The sequence below is a fragment of the Sceloporus undulatus genome, chromosome 4, assembly GCF_019175285.1.
Source record: "Sceloporus undulatus isolate JIND9_A2432 ecotype Alabama chromosome 4, SceUnd_v1.1, whole genome shotgun sequence".
Taxonomy (NCBI): Eukaryota; Metazoa; Chordata; class Lepidosauria; order Squamata; family Phrynosomatidae; genus Sceloporus; species Sceloporus undulatus.
This window is the reverse complement of record NC_056525.1, coordinates 77531738-77539431: the sequence shown is the minus strand read 5'-3', so window position 1 is coordinate 77539431 and position 7694 is coordinate 77531738. Positions and strand designations below refer to the sequence as shown.

At 42.6% G+C, this 7694-nt stretch overlaps 1 protein-coding gene across 1 annotated transcript in view; it reads left to right on the top strand.

Moving 5' to 3' along the window:
- Positions 1-1870: 1870 nt before the first annotated feature.
- Positions 1871-7694, top strand: part of LOC121927840 (cytochrome P450 4B1-like) — a 47227-nt gene continuing 41403 nt past the window's right edge. The window contains 1 exon segment of the mRNA XM_042461775.1: positions 1871-1943. The gene's annotated coding sequence lies outside the window, so the exon portion shown is untranslated.

The following is a 7694-nucleotide window of genomic DNA, read 5'->3' as shown; positions in this document are numbered from 1 at the left end:
ATTTGCATTTGCTGAGTCCTAATTTTGCTCAGGACTGGTAGCCAAATTCTGTTCACTTTAAGGGTTTCCTCTTTTCTGTTGAAATTGTCCAGGTGTTGGTGGATTTCAATGGCTTCCCTGTGCATCCTGACATGGTAGTGGTTGGCATGGTCCAGAACTTCAGTGTTTTCAAACAGTATTTTATACCCAGGATGGTTTGTGGCGTGTTCTGCTACTGCTGGTTTTTCTGGCTGGCCTAGTCTGCAGTGTCTCTTGTGTTCCTTGATTCTTGAAGCTAGTCCATCAGGCAAAAATCACGCCCTTCAGGACTGGATGCGAATGGGTGCGCGCCGGGAGATGTGTGATGTCTGCTGTTGGAATCCAATCTTATAAGAATCCACACAGAGTCCAATCTTCATGTAGGAGCAGTAAGTTTATTCATCCTTAGGCTACTGAGCACAGCCAGTCCCAGGAGAGTGAGATGAGGAAGAGAGAGAACAATCAAACCCTCTCCAACCCTCTTAATAGTATATATACACTACAGCTGATATGACTAAGGGCTGTGTCTTAAAGGTACCTTACATCACAAGATGGAACAGGGACTGTTGGAGGACGTATTTGTGTGCGGTAAACTCCGTTTTCAGCTGGACAGGCACGCACACGAGCATCCTCCTTCAGTTCCCAAAATGTTTAAAATTTCATGTGTGATAAGGTTCTTAGCTTCATAGGAAGGCAAAGGCAACCCCCCATTTCTCTGAACAAATCTTTCCAAGAAAACCTTGTGATAGGTTCAACTTAGGGTCACCCTAAATTGAATACAACTTGAAGGCACACAACACAGTCCACATGTGGCTCAAGGTCTGTACATAGCCCTTACATACCACTTCGGTAATACACATGTGACACCATCTTTACCATCAACACCACTAAAATCATGGCAGCCCCCTTTGTTCTGTTCTTTTCTGGAGCTTCAGGAAATTAGTTGCACTACCCCACAATGTTTCAAGGCTCTGCAGATAGGAAGATGTCCTAGCACCTTTATACCCCATAGAAAGTCACTGCATTTGCCAGGTTTTAATCAAAAGTTCAATGGGAACAACACATTGGGGCTGGTATTACCCTTGGTGGTTCTCGACAATGGAAAGTTATGCATCCCAAGTTTAAAGACTATTTGACTGGAAAGGTTTCTCAGATGTCTCAGGCAAGTAAGCTAACCGTCACACACTAATCTTGCAATAAGGATAAAGTTTGGAACTAATTTGTATTTATTTGTTTCTGCCATAGGATGCATAAAAGTAAAAACTTTTAAATACTTTAGTCTTAACATATATAATTTGCAGATGTAGATGTATCTATTTATAATAGATGTAAATGAAGATAAAACATATACAAATAAATATGTATATTGTATGAGTTTTACCTAGATTATCACCAAATCATCTGATAGTCATGTATACTATTGATTGGTTCAAATTCCCACTCTTTAAAAGAGTAGCTATCTAGCATTTGAAGAACCAGAGATACCAGGCAAAATGCACAGCTACTATCTGTCTCTTTTTTTCCCCTTGGTTTTCAGAAAGTTTAATCAGTAACTGAAGTCACATCTGTGATTGGCATTTTCAGGGGCTCAATTATAAAGTGATGCTTCTGTTGCATTCAGAAGTGACTTACTATAATTTGCTTTCCATTTCACAGTGTAATTTAGGTAAACCCACAGTGTTTTGAAGCAGCATTCACACCTCCTGTACTGTTGGTTATTCAAACTTCTATTGAATAGCACTAAAAAGAAACAGAATGGGTCACCATAGAGACATGCAGCATGTAGAGCAGATCCTTTTGCTCTGCTTCAGTCTTGCTATGCTCAAATGGCAACTGGAAAGGAAAGATGTCTCTAATGCCTAATGTTGTTTCCTGTCTCTATATTCTGTTGGAAAACGTACTTGGATTTTGTTCCATTGTGCTGGGTGAGTATCCTGAGCTTCAAAATGCAAAAGTTGAGTATGGAATTGCTGTATGATTCCATTCCATTTTATTTTGACTTTTAGAGAGTCAGATGCAAAAGAATCAGAGAAATCCAACATTTTGTTTCTTCTCTATAAGGTCAATGTGGGGGAGATTGTTCAAAGTAGAAGACAGGGGGAGGGGATAGGATGGGTGTGTTAGCCCTTTCCTTATCCACCACATGATTTGCTCAAAAAGTAAATTATTTTTACAATATGCAAAAGATACTGCCAGAACTTAGGGAACACAAATGTGACAAACCTGTTGTATCTTCACTGCCATTTTGGACTGAAACTGGTAATTTAATTGAGCCCATTTTATTGCAAAAAGGATAATACTGTTTTATTTCAATGGTTAACTACTTACAATATTTCTTACTGTTTTACATTTTTTATTATTGAAAATTGCTAAATTTATTTTGTATGTATGCTATCCTTAAATCTTGTTATACAAGGAAATATTAATACTGGGCGGAATTCTCATAGGCAGTTATGAATGTGTAACCTAGAGTCGTGCAGTTCTGAATGTGTAACCTAGAGTTATGCATTGTTGTTCTTGCTGTTAGCTGCCCTTGCGTCTACCTCTACCCATGTTTTAGAGACACCAACTCATGTTTTAGAGACATCTCCAATCTCCCTATCCACTACTGTTGTTTTTAGTTCTTGTGGATTCAGCCCATGGTTGCCCTAACTGAGTCCATCGGATGCGCAGTCTCTCTCTTGTTACTGGATGTCCTCCTAATTTTGGTGTGTGTACATGTGCTCTCTATGGCTGAATGTACTCTGAACTATAGTAGCCATGAAGATGGTCCTACCAGGTCACGTAGCCAAGGCCACCATGGGCCTAAGAGCAAGAGACCTAGTACAAAGGTAGAGAAAAATCAGATCAGTTTGGGAGCCACAGTCAAGGAAACATTCACACCTCTAAAGGCAGGAAGGCTAGATAATTTATAATAATTTTGGAGAGGGGTAATTTACAACTCCATTCCCTATCTTTGAAACCCTATCTCAAGTCATCCTTTCTCATGTACATTTGGCCTCTTTGATGTAGTGTAAACAACCTTTGCCTCAGGCTAGTTTTGCCTTATAAAAGATCCCCCAAATTCTTTTGTTAGGAGAGCTAGTATGGAGTGTAGGGGGACTTCATATCTCTCTGAACTTCCTGCTGGCCAGGATTCACCCTGCCTTCCAGTGCTCCCAGCAACTGAGTCTATGATCCTGCCATGAGACCGCATCTTAATGAGTAACCCAGTCTTTGGTAATTATCCTCTTAGTGAAGCCTATCTTATTCCATGGCTCTTGTGTGTGTGCGTTCATGTGTGTGCTTGCAGTGTTGTTTTTCCCTTTAATAAAATACAATTCATAGAGAGAATTTTGCCTCTGCATTACTCTATTCCAGAAACCTCTGTATGAAAGTGGGGAAACGATTCCTTGGGGCTGTTTGTAGCTCAGCCCATTAATTAATTGATCTAATTGAAATTCCCCTAAAGAAACCCATAGCTACACTCTCTTTCTACTCCCTTCTACCTTTCCTATCATTATTATCTTTTCTAATGAGTCGTGCCTTCTCATGATGTCACCAAAGTATGACAACCTCAGTTTAATCATCTTGAGTGGGATACAGACCGCCCAAAAAGGGCGGTTTGCTGCCACCTCCATTTCTGGCGGTGGAAAGCATCAGCTGCCAAACGGCAAGGCTTCCCAGTGGCAGAATAAGAACCCGCCAAAAGCGGGTTCTTTTTTTGTCGTGCTTGAGACGCCCGAGTGCACAAATGGTGCACTCGTGATGTTGCAAGCACGATGTGATGTGCGGACGCTATGCGTTCGTCACATCAAAATGGCGGTGCCTGTGTGTACAGGGCGCTGCCATTTTGACACTTCCGTCACGTGCTAGAGGTGAGGCCAATATGAACCATCCCGCTTCTTCCTATTCTGTTTTATTGTAGCCTCTTGTCCTAAATACAGATTTCTAATCAGGACTGTCAAATGTAGTGGCAGTTCCATGTCTTTAAGAACATTCCATAACTTTTCATTATCTGTGAGTTCTATAAAATACATGCTTATTTTCTTCTGAAATTCATTGGTGCACTCCATTAGCCATAATATGTTTGCTATATCGTCCCTAGTGCCCTTTCCTTTCCTGAACCTTGCTTGAACCCCTGGGATTACTCTCCATATGTGATTGGAGCCTATGCTCCCAAATATACTGCAGAAATGACCCAGTTTGAGACTGCTTTAAAATGCCCCAGCTCAATGCTGGGGAATTCTGTAAACTGTACAGTGCGCCCTTGGCTTATGCAGGGATCTGTTCTGGACCCCCCCCCCCACCGCGTAAGCCAAAAACGTGTATGCTTGAGCCACATTCACTTGAATGGGGCTCATGAATGCGGTGGTGGCAGGGGGGCATGTGTGCGCTATGGGCGCGCTTCCCATTCATTTGAATGGGATGCACTGCCCCACATGCTCCCGCGCAGCTCTCCGCATGTTTGAGCGTATGCTCAAACCTGCATATAGCATGCCCGCGTATGATGCGGACTGTACTTTTCTGAGACAGCTAGCCTTCTCTGTTAGAGAGCTCTGGTGTTAAATAAACTACAATTCCCAGGATTCCCCCGCACTGAGCCAGGGCAGTTACAGCGGTCTCAAACTGGATTATTTCTGCACTGTGTTTTGGGCCTTCAATGTAGAATTTTAAGCATAATTTTGTTTGCATGGGAAATTAATGCTAGGGTCCTATAGTTGGTGCAGTATTTTGTATCTCCTTTTTTGTGGATGGGGATGTATTTAAAATGTTTCCAATCTTTTAGCCACTGATTTATTTTCCATATTTGTTGGGATATTTTAGTTAATGTTGGAGTTGATATTGTCTGTACGATTGCCTCAATTTAACTGGAATATCATCTATTCCTGGTGATTTATTATTCCCAATTTCTCTTATTGCAGCTTCCACCTAGCTTTTAAGAATTTAGGGTTCATCTTCATATGCTTCTACATTCCATTTTGCATTCATTTTTTCATCTCTTATAGGTTTTCTGTGTATTGCAACCAATGTCTTTTTATTTCTTCTTGGTCTTGTAGTATGTTCCTCTTCTTCTCATAGAACATCCTGGCCTACTAGTTTAGGGATTATGTATGGAATATGAAAGTTGTCCAGTCATCACCTACAGCAGCCACTGTAAGCAACAGTGGCCTATTCCATTATTGGGAAAGCAACTGACTGATGTTTCCACCTTCTCACCTGAGAGCAATCTCTGATATGACCATCAGAAGAATGTTCCCTGTTGCAATTCCCCTTTACACCACAGATCATTCATGGAAGATGGGATTGAAACATCAATCAGCTGTTTCCCAATTGACAGGAGAAGAGGCTTGTCAGTGTGTGTATATATGTACACCACTTGTATTAAGAATTTCACAGGACAGAATATGGCAGTTGGCAGAGGAAGCGGGATGATGCAACATCTGTTAAGTGTGCATCATGGTGACAAACATGGAGTGAATCAATTGGCATGATGCAAGAGGCTAATGCAAGAGATAATTGCAGGCCTCTGTGTGAGGAGATCATGCCATGGACAATGTGTATAAATACACATTTATGTGACCTATGGATAGTGTGGATTAGGGTTAAGTAGTGAATGGTTGGTTGGAGAGTCATTGTGCTGTATATACATTGTAGTAACAGTCTGTAAATAGAACTTGGAGACTGAATATTTCTTTAGCACCTTGTGAGTTGTAGGTGCTGGGAAAGCCCAGCAGAAAAGAACCACAAGTAGTGTGCTGCTCTGACAGGGCTCCTTTTTCTTGCAGCAGCTGCTCCATAATAAGTTTTGATTGAGAGACTTCCGTGGTCCCTGCATATGCTGTAAACTAATAAATATGTAGAAATTGTGAATATGAACCTGTTACAGATGTCTAACTCTGTTACAGTTGTTGATACTGTTATTGTTGTGTGTCTCGAGGTTGTTTCTGTCTTATAGCAACCCTAAGGCAACCCTGTCAGAGGATTTTCTGGGTCCCACAATGTGTGACTCACTCATGGTAACTCAGTGGGTTTGCATGGCCAAGACTGGAATTGAACCATGATCTCCAGAATTGCAGTCCAGCACTGAAATCAATACACCTTCTGACTTTGTAGGTTAAATATTTGTAACTGCCTTATGCTATGGAGAACCTATACAGTCCCAGGAACTGTTGCTCCATTTGTTTGCTACTCTTTCACCTACTGATTTTGGTGGTCACTCCCTCCCACCTTCCCCCACTGCTGTGAGTCCCTGGACTTTGCCCCTTGGTCCAACCATAGTAGCACCACTGGATTAATTCATGTGTCTCTCCATTTGGAATCTCAGTCCCTATTATCTGAAAGAGGGGAGAGCTTTGGCCCCCCAGATGTTTTGGCCTACAACTCCCATCAGGCCCACCTAGCATGGCCAAAGATAAGGACTTATGGAAGTTGTCATGCAAAATATCAAGAGATCCAGTTTCCTCACCCCTGTTCTATCTCTAGCCCAAACTCCATGTTTACTTAGACATATACCTTTGAGTAAACATGAATAAGGTCACTTGTAAGGTTGTCTACTGGCAATTTTGAATGTAAACTGGATTTGTGAATGCAATATAGACCTTACACTTTCATGTAGATGCTTCTTAAAATCTAAAGTCCACTCGTCTTCTTTTATTTGCATCCAGTTTGTTTTATAAATGAGTCACACTTTAAGTGCAATAAATGCCAAAAGAAAACAATCAACAGTTTAAGAGTGTAAGGCCCCATTTCCACTGGCCTATAACGCAGATCAGGACGCGAATCATGGGTGCATCATTTCCATTTGAGCGCGAATTCGACCCGCATTGCTCTGATATCGTTCCCACTCGGATTCGAATCTGAATCGAATTATCGTGAAAAACCCAAATTATAGGCCGATAAAGTGGTTTAAAAAATAGTGGTTTTTTTGCGAATTTTCCTGTGCCTCCGGAGTCTGATTCGGGGCAAATGAATGGGAACGAAAGGGTGTCTGATTCGGGAACCTGGAGATGGGAGGAGCAGCGCTCAAGGGACTGGCCTGGGGGTGTCACCCTCTTTGTTCTCTTTCTGCATCGCCAGCACCATTTTCTTCCATTCGCATAGCCTTTACCCTGGTGGAAGCAGGGTAAGGCGATTGTGCTACATTGAGCTCCAAACGCAGTAAACACATTACTCCCCCTGCAACCTCCCCCCCTGCTCCACATTCATAGACTGATGTGTGAGGAGAGCCATTGAACACCATTTTAAACTATTCTTTTTTCTTCTTTTCTTTTTTTGCCTCTGCGTGAACACCTGAGCAGCAGATGAGCTTTGCAGTACATGCCTGCTTGATTGCCCCCTAGACAGCCCAGGGAGCAATGGGGCAGGCAAAGGGATTTGGGGAAATGGAGGCTCCTTCTCTCTTTCCCAGAGGAACTATGGGAAGACACAGGAGAGCCTGGACACCCAGAGATCTGAGGAGGGGGGTAGAGCCTTCTCTTCTCTCTTTCCCAAAGGGAATCTGGGGAGACACAGGAGAGCCTGGACGCCCAGGGATCTGATGAGGGATCGAGCCTTCTCTTCTCTCTTTCCCAAAGGGAATCTGGGGAGACACAGGAGAGCCTGGACGCCCAGGGATCTGATGAGGGATCGAGCCTTCTCTTCTCTCTTTCCCAAAGGGAATCTGGGGAGACACAGGAGAGCCTGGACGCCCAGGG